Source organism: Strigops habroptila, chromosome W, assembly GCF_004027225.2.
Source record: "Strigops habroptila isolate Jane chromosome W, bStrHab1.2.pri, whole genome shotgun sequence".
NCBI classification, from domain to species: Eukaryota; Metazoa; Chordata; class Aves; order Psittaciformes; family Psittacidae; genus Strigops; species Strigops habroptila.
The window spans coordinates 28,436,834-28,449,756 of record NC_044301.2 but is presented as its reverse complement, the minus strand read 5'-3'; the positions used below and the strand labels follow the sequence as shown (position 1 = coordinate 28,449,756).

At 47.5% G+C, this 12,923-nt stretch overlaps 1 long non-coding RNA gene and 1 other non-coding gene across 2 annotated transcripts; both read left to right on the top strand.

Moving 5' to 3' along the window:
- Positions 1-911: 911 nt before the first annotated feature.
- LOC115619312 lies at positions 912-994 on the top strand. The gene has a single exon (XR_003994967.1). It is a non-coding gene; the product is annotated as a small nucleolar RNA SNORD45 (small nucleolar RNA).
- A 1,109-nt stretch (positions 995-2,103) lies between these two features.
- LOC115618961 lies at positions 2,104-9,640 on the top strand. Its single transcript, XR_003994877.1, has 3 exons — positions 2,104-2,135; positions 2,962-2,965; positions 9,490-9,640. It is a non-coding gene; the product is annotated as an uncharacterized LOC115618961 (long non-coding RNA).
- Positions 9,641-12,923: the final 3,283 nt, after the last annotated feature.

The window sequence follows — 12,923 nt, the reverse complement described above, 5'->3', positions numbered from 1 at the left end:
CTACCACCAATGATAATAATGATAAGGGAAATAACAAGGGGAGAGGATACAATTGTTCACCACCTGCTGACCGATACCCAGCCCGACCTGAGCAGTGATCTGGGCCTTCCGGGTAACTCTCCCCAGTTTATATACTGGGCATGACGTGCCATGGTATGGAATACCCCTTTGGCAAGTTTGGGTCAGGTGTCCTGTCTCTGCTTCCTCCTGACTTCCCCTCCTCCCTGGCAGAGCATGAGACTGAGAAGTCCTCGGTTAGAGTAAACATTACTTAGCAACAACTAACAACATCGGTGTTCTCAGCGTTGTTCCCAGGCTGAAAGTCAAAACCACAGCACTGCACCAGCTACTAAGGAGAAAAAAAAATGACTGCTACTGCTGAACCCAGGACAATCTGAGAAGTCCCTTCTTGCGGGCCTATGTCACCCAGGCCCACCAACCCCCAGGCTCAAGTACCTCATCGGGGTGGCCCCAGTTGCCTATGGGCTCCCTGTCTGCCTGCAGTGAGGGCTGGGGCATCCCCATCCCTATGGGGCACATGAGGCATGTGATGAGGAGAAAACCTTAAAAATAACACTTACTTCCTTTTCTACTCCCCTGTGTTCTAGGAGAAATAGTGACAAGGGTCTCCCTCTGTGCCACAGGATGTGACACTGTGCAAGGATGTGACAAGAAAACCAGACTGGCTGGTACTTCTGGAGAATCCTGTGGCCTGTAGAGCTTCATCTGGGACAAGGACAGTTTCTGTGTAAGCATTGACTTAGTTCAGCCCAGCTGTGCTGTCGTGAAGATCACTACCCCTCGCTGCCCTGTGCAGAGTCAGGGCTTGGGTGCGTGCTCCCCAGCCCCTTCTCTCCTGCCCTGCATTCCCCCATGGCGTACAAATGGGAGCTGCTTTGTCAGTTCCCCTGGGTCTCTGATGGGTGTTGACATGTCTTGGCTGAGCCTGGATCTGAAGATGGTCAGTTCAGCTCTAGAATTCCTCTGAGACCTGGGAAGTGAGCTCCTTGTTGCTCCCTTTAGCTGCCAGGAGGCTGTAGCTGTATTTCCACACAGCTGCCTTGATCGAGTGCTGTCCTGAATATGGGCACAGCACTGCCCTGGGCTTGCTCAGGTTAAGCAACACTGCAACCAGCAGCACCAGGCATCGGTTGCTTGAGGTAGCCCCCAACCATTGCATTCCAGTTCCAGGAGGGGAAAAATGGCAGTGACTGATGTCTGAGTGTCCCCAAGTAACTGGAGGCACTATTGCTTGTGATCGTTGTGCGGAAACCGTGCAGGGTAAAGGACTGCATCGAGATAGCACAGGTAAGCACTATGAGATATGTCTCTCTAGAGAGATACATGGATATGAGAATTCCCTTCCTATTGCCATTTCAGGTTTTGGCACCTTTTGCACTTGACAGTAAGTTTCATGAAACATTATAGTTGTTATTTTTGAGTCTCGTGGTGATTTAAGTGGTAGTTTGGATGCCAAGGGAATAGCTGATAATCTGCAGTGAATTGGGACCTTACTGCTTGTGTGTGCATCATTCGACATTGAGCTTGATACTCCTCAACTAGAACCTAGAGGGGAGGGAAGAAATGTAGATGTGTAGGGTTGTAGACACACACATGCCTGTGTGTCTGCATGCACATGTAATGGCACATGTAGCGCAGGTTGTAAGTGGTTCATACATCCTGAGTTGTTAATGGGTGGAAGACATCTGGCATACTGCAAATGTTGTGAATGCCTTTTTGTTGCTCTATTTTGATGCTTGATGATTCACGTCCCAAAAAATGGTCAGATTTGGGAACATTGTTCTTTAAATGTTCCTTATAGTGGTAGTCAGTATTTATGGTGAGACAAGGAAGTGCAAAATGAAATGTAATCCTTTGTAAATAAGAAAATTCGTTTTTAAGTAACTTTAGGCTTGGTGGCTTTGTACATAACAACAAAACTTTCCAAACCTAAAATGCCCAACCAAAAGAACATAATAAGGATCCTTGTATAAGATAAATCGTTGTAGCTGACATAGTTTTAGAACCTTATGACCTTTGCACAAAATTTATTGTAAGCAAAATAAGGACTGTAGATAAAGAGTGTCTGAAACTAGCAGATGTTCAGGATGTGCTGTAGCTGAGTTAACTGATAAGTAGAAGGATGAGAAGAAATCACTCACTTATGTCAGCAGTGTTACCGAACTAATTAAACTGGCGTAAGCACTTATCTACTGCGCAGACCTCAAAGACTACCAGAACAAGAATTCAAGGAAAAAATAAGGTGACGAAGAGGAAGATGATGAAGAAACAACCACCAAAGGTCCCAAAGACCACTACCGTAATAAAGTGTGCATGCGGGAAGAATGTTCTAGGAATGTGATGTCATGTATAAACAACTTCATGAATATGTATACAATATAATGAATATGTATGACTAAGGACAATATAATCACAGTTTGGTTGATGCTTGGACAGAACATGCTAGGAGGAGCTATCCTCCGTGTTCTCCGGCACTGCAATAAAGAATACCTGCTTGTCAACTTAAAACTTTGTTGATGAGTTCCTAACGAGTTCTACGAATCATGGGACCAGTACTGTTTAATATCTTCATCAGTGACATAGACGTTGGGATTGAGTGCATCATCAGCAAGTTTGCAGATGACACGAAGCTGAGTGGTGCAGTTGACATGCGTGAGGGACAGGATGCCATCCAGAGGGACTTGGACAGGCTTGAGAGGTAGGCCCATGCAAAACTCATGAGGTTCAAAGGGGCCAAGTGCAGGGTCCTGCATGTGGGTCGGGGCAACCCCTGGTATCAATACAGGCTGCGGGATGGAGGGATTGAGAGTAGCCCTGAGGAGAAGGACTTGGGGGTACTGGTGGATGAAAGACTGGATGTGAGCAGGCAGTGTGCGCTTGCAACTCAGAGGCCAATCATATCTTGGGCTGCATCCAAAGGAGCGTGGCCAGCAAGTCAAGGGAGGTGATTCTGCCCCTCTACTCTGCTTTGGTGAGATCCCACCCGGAGTACTGCATCCAGCTCTGGAAAGATATGGACCTGTTGGAGAGGGTCCAGAGAAGGGCCACAAAAATGATCAGAGGGATGGAGCACCTCTCCTATGAAGAAAGGCTGAGAGAGTTGGGGTTGTTCAGCCTGGAGAAGAGAAGACTCCAGGGAGACCTTATTGCAGCATTTCAGTTCTTAAAAGGGGCCTATAAGAAAGATGGGGAGAGACTTTTTAGCAGGGCCTGTTGTGATAGGATGAGGGGTGATGGTTTTAAACCAGAAGAGGGGGGATTCAGGCTGGATGCAAGGAAGAAATTCTTTACGAGGGTGGTAAAATCCTGGCACAGGTTGCCCAGAGATGTGGTGGATGCACCGTCCATGGAGATATTTAAGACCAGGCTGTATGTGGTTCTGAGCAACCTGATCTAGATTTAGATGTCCCTGCTCATTGCAGGGGGGTTGGACTAGATGACCTTTTGGGGGTCCCTTCCTGTCCTGGGTTCAGCTATAGCAGTCATTTTTCTCCTTCTTAGTAGCTGGTGCAGTGCTGTGTTTTTTAACTTTCAGCCTGGGAACAACGCTGATAACACTGATGTTTTTAGTTGTTGCTAAGTAATGTTTATTCCAACCAAGGACTTTCTCAGTCTCATGCTTTGCCAGGGAGGAGGGGAAGCTGGGAGGAAACAGAGACAGGACACCTGACCCAAACTAGCCAAAGGGGTATTCCATACCACAGCACGTCATGCCCAGTATATAAACCGGGGGGAGTTACCCAGAAGGCCCAGATCACTGCTCGGGTCGGGCTGGGTATCGGTCGGCGGGTGGTGAGCAATTGTATCCTCTCCCCTTGTTATTTCACTAATCATTATTAGCATTGGTGGTAGCAGTAGTGGTTTTGTATTATACCTTAGTTGCGGGACTGCTCTTATCTCAACCCATGGGAGTTACATTCTTCCGATTCTCCTCCCCATCCCTCCGGGAGCGGGGGGAGGAAGAAGGGGGGGAGTGAGCAAGCGGCTGTGTGGTTCTGAGTTACCGGCTGGGCTCAAACCACGACACTTCCAACCCAAACTGTTCTATGATTCTATGACTCTATGTTGTGTTCCTCAAATCTGCTTTTTTTTTTCCCCTTGTTGAGAATTAGACTGGTCTGTTCAGCAATTATTTATTTGATGTGCACTTTTCCCCTGAGAAAAAGGACTTAATCTTACTTGTTCCCATGGCTGTCTCCATTGTAGATTAAATATCTTGCCATCTATTCTGTCCTTTATTTGTCTCTCGTGCAAACCATGGTGAAAAACAGCATACAAAAGGCTGGGGCACTTCCAGACAGTGGTTCAGTGGCTTGTGTGATGATTCTAACAGGGGAAGTGGTGTCACAGTGCTCTAGGCCATGGTGAGGGTGTTCCCCCTTCCTGCTCCCTCATGGTGCTGCCATCCCCTGTATCCTGCTGGGGTGTGCTGGTGACAAACCCATCAGTGATGCCCATTGATGTCCCTGCCATGTTTGCCAAGTGCCTGCCCCTTAGTTAAACTGGTTGAAGGGTCCTGTCACCTCTTCTTTTGATCACAATTAACACTTGTGTTCAGATTTGCTTTTTAAGGAGAAAAAGCAATGGTTTATTTTCTGCTGGGTTCATACTTTCTATTTGTGTTTGCAGCTTTCCTTTCCTGGCAGGGGTAGATGAGTTGTGCCTGTTCACATACCCCTTACAGTGCCCTAAAGGGCAACTCTTGTGGCTGCCTTTGGTTTTGTGGTTTGTTGCTGTCTTTTGGGGGTGTTTTTCTTGGAAGGTGATGATGAGCAGGCTGCAGTTGATCCTGTAGCTTCCTGGAATTTGTGCTTTCCTGGTGACCACCTGAAATATGTCTAGAAGCACTGGCAATGTTATTTCCCAGGGAAGAGAGAGGGATTTCTCAATGCCTGTGCATTCCGTGGCCCATTGTAAACAAGCCTGGTGGTAGCTGTATGTGGGATTGCCAGCAATAGGAGTGATGAGGGTTAACCTGTTTCTGCCATTTGGTCTGTGGCTTGCCCTCTGTAAGCCTGAGGGTAAGAGGAATAGGGGGGCTCAAAGCACAGGCTGGATGCAGAATAGTCCTAAAGGCCACATCCAGGCTGCAGAAAGCAGCTTCACTGCTCTGTGGGTTTGTGTGGGGTTTTGTTTTTAAAGCTCTGCCTGATCTCAGGGTCTTTTCCCAAACTTTTTACTGTTGTAATATATTAAACATCACCATTCTATAATTCCATTGTGTGACAGACTTTTATACAAAAGCAATAGGGATGGCCAAGTAAAACACATTTGACACTAAAAGGGGAGATGTGCGCTTGTTTTGCATCATGCCTTGTTCCAGGGATCGAAGGATTCTGGGTGGAGAAGAACGTAAGCCACGCACACACACACACACGAAACTGCTAAAAAGTTTATTACAAGATCTAAAATAGTTATAAAAATCCAGAGATATAACAGGCTAGAGAGAGATAACTAAAGGTTACCAAATATAGGTTAGGCACAGACTCTTACCAACCCACACACTTGTCCAATGACCAAGAGGCCAGCTCCGAGGTGCATCGTGAAGAGATGGGGTGGCAGGCACTACTTTAGTGAGCGTCCCCACAGAGGTAACGTTGACCTTGGTGGTAGTTGGATCTGCCTCTCCGTCTCTCATGAACCCTGGGCTTTTATCTGTTAAAAAGTGCAGACTCATCCTGATGCAGGGGGCCAGCCTTTGCCAGGAGGAGTGGCCTTGTTGGCTCTTTGCTGTGCACACTCATTTTAGACAATTGGGGTGGGCCACCATGGACCAATTCCTCATTGTTAGACCAGTCTAACACATGCCTGCAGGACTGGATTCCTGCTGGGAGATCTTCCTGCATTTACTCTGCTCAACTCTACTTAGTTTTCCAAGACAAGCTGATGTCTCTAATTCTGTCTCTCCTGTTGCACAGGATTGCTGGCTGCAACAGACCAGCTGCATCCAGGAAATGTTGACTTGCTTGGGTAGTGGCTTTGTGAACATCGGATACCTTCTGGAGGACTCAGTGGTCCACCAGAGGAGGTATGAGGTGGCTTCTTTTGGTCAAAGCTCAGTGGAGATGGTTTTTTTCTAAGGTTGAAGAATTTGGGGAAAATAATGTCCTGACTCTTATGAAATAGTTTGTAAATTGTTCAGAGCATTTCAACCCCTGTTTTGATTCTTCATTTTGTCACTAGCAGTTGTCACCCAGTCTCTAACTACTCTTAGTTTGAGGCCTCGCTTTAGGAAAGTGTTTGTGCTGATTATGTCTTGCCCATCACTTGAATAAGTGCCCTGTGAAATCAGGGTCTGATTTTTATTTTTTCCATTAGGATTTATCTCTTCTTTAGGATTTATAGAAAAAAAATTACTGTTTTACTGAATGTCAGTCCCAGGTCTAGTTGCACATCACAGGAGAAACTCCACTGACAAATGGATAATGAACAAACAGATTCTCCCCCCTCCCCCCCCCCCAAATTGAAGTGAGTTGTGATGAAGCTCATTGTCCTGACTCATGTAAAAGGTACTGTGGAGTTGGATGAAGGAGGAAGGAGATTTTGTGGTAACATTATGAGGAGGCTGGGGTATGGATTTCCCATGGGGTTGGGAGCACATTGTGGTTTAGCTGCTCTATTCTGTCCAGTTCCAAGTGGAAATAATCCAGATTGTCCAAGTAAAGCAGCCAGGTAAGATCATGTCTGTCAAGGCTGCTGGTCAGATAAAACTAAAAGTATTTTAGACCTCAGGGCAACTCCTATAGAACACTTGGCTGCTTATTTGTCAAAGGTCAGGAGGAAATTTGAGCTATTTTTATTCCAGCTGTCCCTGTCTTCTCCTCTCTCCACAGATGCATTAACAACTGATGCAGCTTTCTGTTAGTTTGGAAGCTGATCCATTCCTTGCACTCCTGAAAGACATGCAGGAGATGCACTAAAGGACAGACATAGAGGTGCTGGAGCATGTCCAAAGAAGGACAACAGAGCAGGGTCTCGAAAACGAGTCCTATGAGGAATGGCTGAGGGAACTGGGGGTGTTTAGTCTGGAGAAGATAAGGCTCAGGGAGACCTTCTCACTCTCTACAACTACCTGAAAGGAGGATGAGGCCAGGAGGTGGCTGGTCTCCTCCCAAGTAACAAGTGATAGGACAAGAGGAAACGGCCTCAAGTTGCACCACAGGAGGTTAGGTTGGCTATTGGGAACAATATCTTCACATGAAGGGGGTTGATAAGCATTGGAACAAGGCCAGGCTGGATGTGGTTCTGGGCAACCTGATTAGTTGAAGATGTCCCTGGTCATTGCAGGGGAGTTGGAACTAGATAAGCTTTAAGGTCCCTTCCAACCCAAACTGTTCTGTGATTCTATACAGCCCTTGATTAAAACCAAAATCCTCGCATATGAGGAGGTGATGATGCTCATACTCCTGCATGCACCATCCCAGGGGCTCCTGCTTAACTGGCAAATTTGCAGGACAAATATTCCAGGTGGCCAAAGGAATCTGAGTCGGAATGTCTGTGGCGAGTCTCCCTCATGGGAGGAGACTGAATGTTCCTGAGTGAATCAGAAGTGGGAGGTTATTGGGGTCCCAGAGTGTTTTTAAGCACCACAGTGGGTGACCACAACTCTTCATTGACCACATGAGCTGCTTCCTGGGCTGGTGGTACAGACCTGCAGGAGTGAGGGGACCCTCTTGGGATTAAACTACAGGGTTCTGGGATCTTGCTGCATATCTGCAAAAGGCAGCCTGCAGACAGCAATGTAGGAGAGACGTGTTAAGGAGCTCCCCAATGCCAGCCCCTGTCGATCCGGCCAGAGGAGCTGCTCTCATTTGCACTCTCCCAGGCCGCTTGAAAACTTGTGCAGCCACTGCTCAGGCCCGCACACAACCTGCCTGTGCTGGGAATGCTACTGCAGCCACTGTGGAGCCCCCCGGGAGCAGCTCCACAGAACCCCCTGCAGGGAATTCCTGCTACAGAGAGTGAACGATGGGCTGGGTTGCACTGGCCACCAGGAAACTGCCAGGTCCACCCCCTGCTGAATAAAGGAAATAAATCATTTTGTTATAAATCTGTGCCCTTGGCCCCAGAATGGATTTATTTGACTTTGCAAATATCCTGACTGGGAGATGGTGAGCTGCGGTGGCACTGGGGCTGAGGGGACAGTGGGGCTGGGTGGACCAGGGAGCTGCTGATAGGACAGCAGGGTTAAGTGGACCGGGGAGCTGCTAAGGGGACAGCAGGGCTGAGAGGACTGGGAGCCGCTGAGGGGATGGCAGGGCCAGGGGGAACATCGGGGTCTGGTGGCACTGCAGGTGCAGCTGTGCCGAGGGGGTGGCGAGGCCAGGGTGGCCCCGGCGGGCAGTGCAGCCTGAAGCTGGTCCTGTGCCGGGCAGTGTGCAGGCTGGTGCCGCTCCCCCAGCACTGGGCTGATGGGGCCGGCTCTCACGCGACGGCCGTTGGAGCGCAAGTGGCCAGTGTGCCCGTTTGCAGGTAGTGCCATGGAGGGACAGTGGCTGCCCACCATTGTCAACCCCAACCACTTCCCGGGCAAGCTGTGGCAGCTGGTGAACAGCCCAAGCTTCATCTCCATGCACTGGGACGCCCGTGGCGAGGGGCTGCTCATTGACCAGTGGCTCTTCGAACGCGAGCTGCTGGGTGCGGGGCCGGCCAGCAAGGGGGTGACAGTGGCCATCAACTTCTTCAAGACCTTCTCCAGCTTCATCTGGCAGCTCAACCTGTACAGCTTCTGAAAGCTGGGGCCAGCGGGTGGCACGGCAGGGCCCAGGCCTCTGCAGGGCTTAGCGGGTGGCAATGGTGGCAGCTCCACCAGGCCCCTGCTCCACTTCTGCAGCCCCTATTTCTGCCACGACTGCCCTGATCTCCTTATCTGCCTGAAGCGCCTGACAAGCACCAACAAGGTGAAGCTGACAGCTGTCCTGGAGGTGCCCATCCACTCCCAGTGGCTGCTCAGCACGGCACTGCATGGGCACCCGCTGCTGCTGCCCTTGACGCTCAGCAAGGCTGACAGGCCCGGTGAGCTGGAGCGGGCCCCGGGGGGGTGGTGGTGAGAAGTGCTGGGTGCTGTGGGGTTTGTAAATCAGCACCCCTGGAGGGAGGAGGGTTACCTGGCCTTGCTGGCGGTCACTCAGCTCCCTTTGTAAATAAGAAAATTCAGTTCTAAGTAACATTAAGCTTGGTGGCTTTGTAACAATAGCAATGGAAAGTATCTTAGGTGAATATTTCATAATAATCAGCCAAAACTGGACTAGTGGTTGCTGACATAACAACAAAACTTTCCAAACCTAAAAAGCCCAACCAAAAGAACATAATAAAGGATCCTTGTATAAGATAAATCATTGTAGCTGACATAGTTTTAGAACTGTATGACCTTCGTACAATATTTATTGTAAGCAAAACAGGACTGTAGATAAAGAGTATCTGAAACTAGCAGATGTTCAGGATGTGCTGTAGCTAACTGATAAGTAGAAGGATGGGGAGAAATCACTCACTTATGTCAGCAGTGTTACCAAACCAATTAAGCTGGTGTAAGCATTTGTCTACTGCACATGCTTCAAAGACTACCAGAACAAGAGTTCAAGTGATGAAGATTGTTGGAAGAAGTAAAACGACCACCAAAGACCACTACCACATTGTTATGCACATGCGAAAATGGGCGTGGAATTATGTAAAATGATTCTCAGAAAACTAATGAATATGTATGACATTTACCAGAAATGTAATGAATATGTATGTTAAGCAAGAATATAAGCATGGTCTGTTTGATGCTTAAACGGGACACATTAGGAGGATATATCCCGTGTCTCCCAGCGCTGCAATAAAGAATACCTGCTTATCAACTTAAACTTCATTGGCGAGTTCTTAATGAGTTCTACGAATCAGCGTCTTCAGGGCAGTGCTCGTAAGCCCATTATCCAACAGGTATGGCAAAAGCTCTGCACTTGCTTTTCAAGAAGTTATTGAAAAGTGATACTTTAAATGTTTTTCTCCAGTTCTCTGTCACCATGTGTGTATCTCAAGTGAGAATTAGACAGCAAGTGTAAAGTCTAAAAAAGGAAGAGAGACCGTTAAAGTCAAAAGATTTTCTGGTTTGTATTCTTGTCCTTGGTCCAGCTTTTGAGGGTCCCCTGGTGATTTTCCAGATATCCTCTCTTTGGAGGTTCAAGGGCAAGGAGAAAACCATTCGGCCACAGCCAGTCAGTGTTAGGCTAACTTGCATGTTTGTTGTTTTTTTTTTTTACTTAAGCAAATCTAGGATGATGATACTAAAGCACTGAGAACTTGTTGCAAAATAGTATGCTCATCCTTGGTCTCACATGGTCCCAGGTTAAGTTCTTAAAGATCACTCAAAAGTATTGCATAGACTATTTCATTCTGCTCATGCTATTTTCAAATCTTTCTTTTGTCTAAAATTCTTCTGCTAAAATTGTCAGTCTCACTTAAGTGTTTTTATTCTTCAGAAGAGAAGTTGAAGCAAATTATTGTTCTTTTCCTTGCCCTTACCTTGAATTGGAAAAATCCCATGATAGGTTATTTGTTTTGAGGTGCTGGTGTGTTTGTTTCTTTTATTTATTTATTTTTTTTAATCTCTCTGAAACTAAAAGCTCTGAACCTCAGAACACAGTGACTCTTTCCTTGAATGCACTAAAGCTCAGTTATTATTCTTTCCTTCTGCCTGTTCCTCCCTTGGCAGCTGCACCTTCACTACAACAGATATCCCTGTTCAGAAATCCTCCACGTGGTGGCTGCTGTCTTTCTCCAAGTACCCAGGGAAATCTTCACTTCTCTTGTGCATCTCTTGGGAGACCTGTGCTGAGAGCGTTTCAGACAATAACCACTGGTTTCCATAACACCCTTTTTGCCAAGGCATGATTCTGAGGAGCTGGGCGGTTCTTATGGACACTCATAAATGTTTTCGAGACAGGCAACTTCTGCCATGTGCTCCCTGCCCTGGGCTGCTTCCAGAGGTTACTGCAGTGGCCAAGAGCCTGCATTACCGGCTGCAGACTTTATTAAGTCTCCTCCCAGGAGCAGGGTGTCCTGAGAATCACAGGATGGATTGGGTGGGAAGAGGCCTTAAAGATCAGCTAGTTCCAACCCCCCGCTAATACCCTTCCTTGGTATTTCCCATGTAGTGCATGCTCGAGTGGAATGGAAGATGCTGGAGAGTGTCAGTCTCGTGCCCTTCGGCCCATCTGAGCTGATAATAACATTTATTAATGTCTGTTGCAATCTTGAACATGTAGAGATGATTGATGATGATGATCTTTCAATTTCCAGCAGATCTTTGGAGAAGTTATGGTGGTTGTTCCAGCTTGGAAAAATATCTGCTGCTGATCATACTGGGTTTGCATTTATTTTGGGGCTTTCAACTTTTCTAGGCTTGCATGTAGCATTGGAACCTATAAAATGTATGCTGTATGGATGTGTACATGCTGAACTGTAAGCGTGGAGCTTTGCTGGGGGAAGTGCCTGGGTGTCTTGCTGAGCTCTGTCATTAGATCAGAGTGCCCGGTTAACACTCTCCTCAGAAGTGCTGTGTTCAGCAGTTGGTGTGGGCTTGGGACTGTTCCCAACAGGCTGTTTGGATGTGGCTGGTTTGACTTGGAAGAGTAAGAGATTTTAATAGTCTTAACAGATGCGGTGCCAGAAAGTGGAGCTGGATGTGTTCATTTTACTGGTAGAGCTGTAGCCTTTGTGTCTTCAGCAAAAACTAGGATTGATTTGTTCTTCTCTATTGAAACACTGAGACCTCACAAAAGAGTATTGTCTCGAGAGGAGGAGGATGTATATAAGGACTTGGGGGTGTTGGTTGATGAGAAACTTAACATGAGCTGGCAGTGTGCGCTTGCAGCCCAGAAAGCCAACCGTATCCTGGGCTGCATCAAAAGAAGTGTGACCAGCAGGTCGAAGGAGGTGATCCTGCTCCTCTACTCTGCTCTTGTGAGACCCCACTTGGAGTACTGTCTGCAGTTCTGGTGTCTTCAACATAAGAAGGACATGGAGCTGTTGGAGCAAGTCCAGAGGAGGGCCACAAGGATGATAAGGGGGATCGAGCACCTCCCGTATGAAGACAGGCAGAGAAAGTTGGGGCTGTTCAGCTGTGTGGAGACCTCATAGCAGCCTTCCAGTATCTGAAGGGGGTCTACAAGGATGCTGGGGAGGGACTCTTCCTTAGGGACTGTAGTGGTAGGAGAAGGGGTAATGGGTTCAAACTTAAACAGGGGAAGTTTAGATTAGATATAAGGAAGAAGTTCTTTACAGTGAGGGTGGTGAAGCACTGGAATGGGTTGCCCAGGGAGGTTGTGGATGCTCCATCCCTGGCGGTGTTCAAGGCCAGGTTGGACAGAGCCTTGGACCACATGGTTTAGGGCAAGGTGTCCCTGCCCATGGCAGGGGGGTTGGAACTAGATGATCTTAAGGTCCTTTCCAACCCTTACTATTCTATGATTCTATGATTCTATGAAGTGTGCCTACAAGGATGTCGGAGAAGGACTCTTCATCAGGGATTGTAGTGATAGGACAAAGGGTAATGGGTTCAAACTTAAACATGGGAAGTTCAGGTTAGATATAAGGAAGAAGTTCTTTACTGTGAGGGTGGCGAGGCACTGGAACAGGTTGCCCAAAGAAGTGGTAAATGCTCCATCCCTGGCAGTGTTCAAGGCCAGGTTGGACAGAGCTTTGGGTGGCATGGTCTAGTGTGAGGCGTCCCTGTCCGTGGCAGGGGGTTTGGAACTAGATGATGTTAAGGTCCTTTCCAACCCTAACTATTCTATGATTCTGTAATGTGAATGTTAATATTGTCATCCCTCTGTCTAAATTTCATGTGCTTATTTTTATACCATTCATCTATTTTTTCCAGCTGCAAACTTTATGAAGTCTCCTCCCAGGAGCAGGGTGTC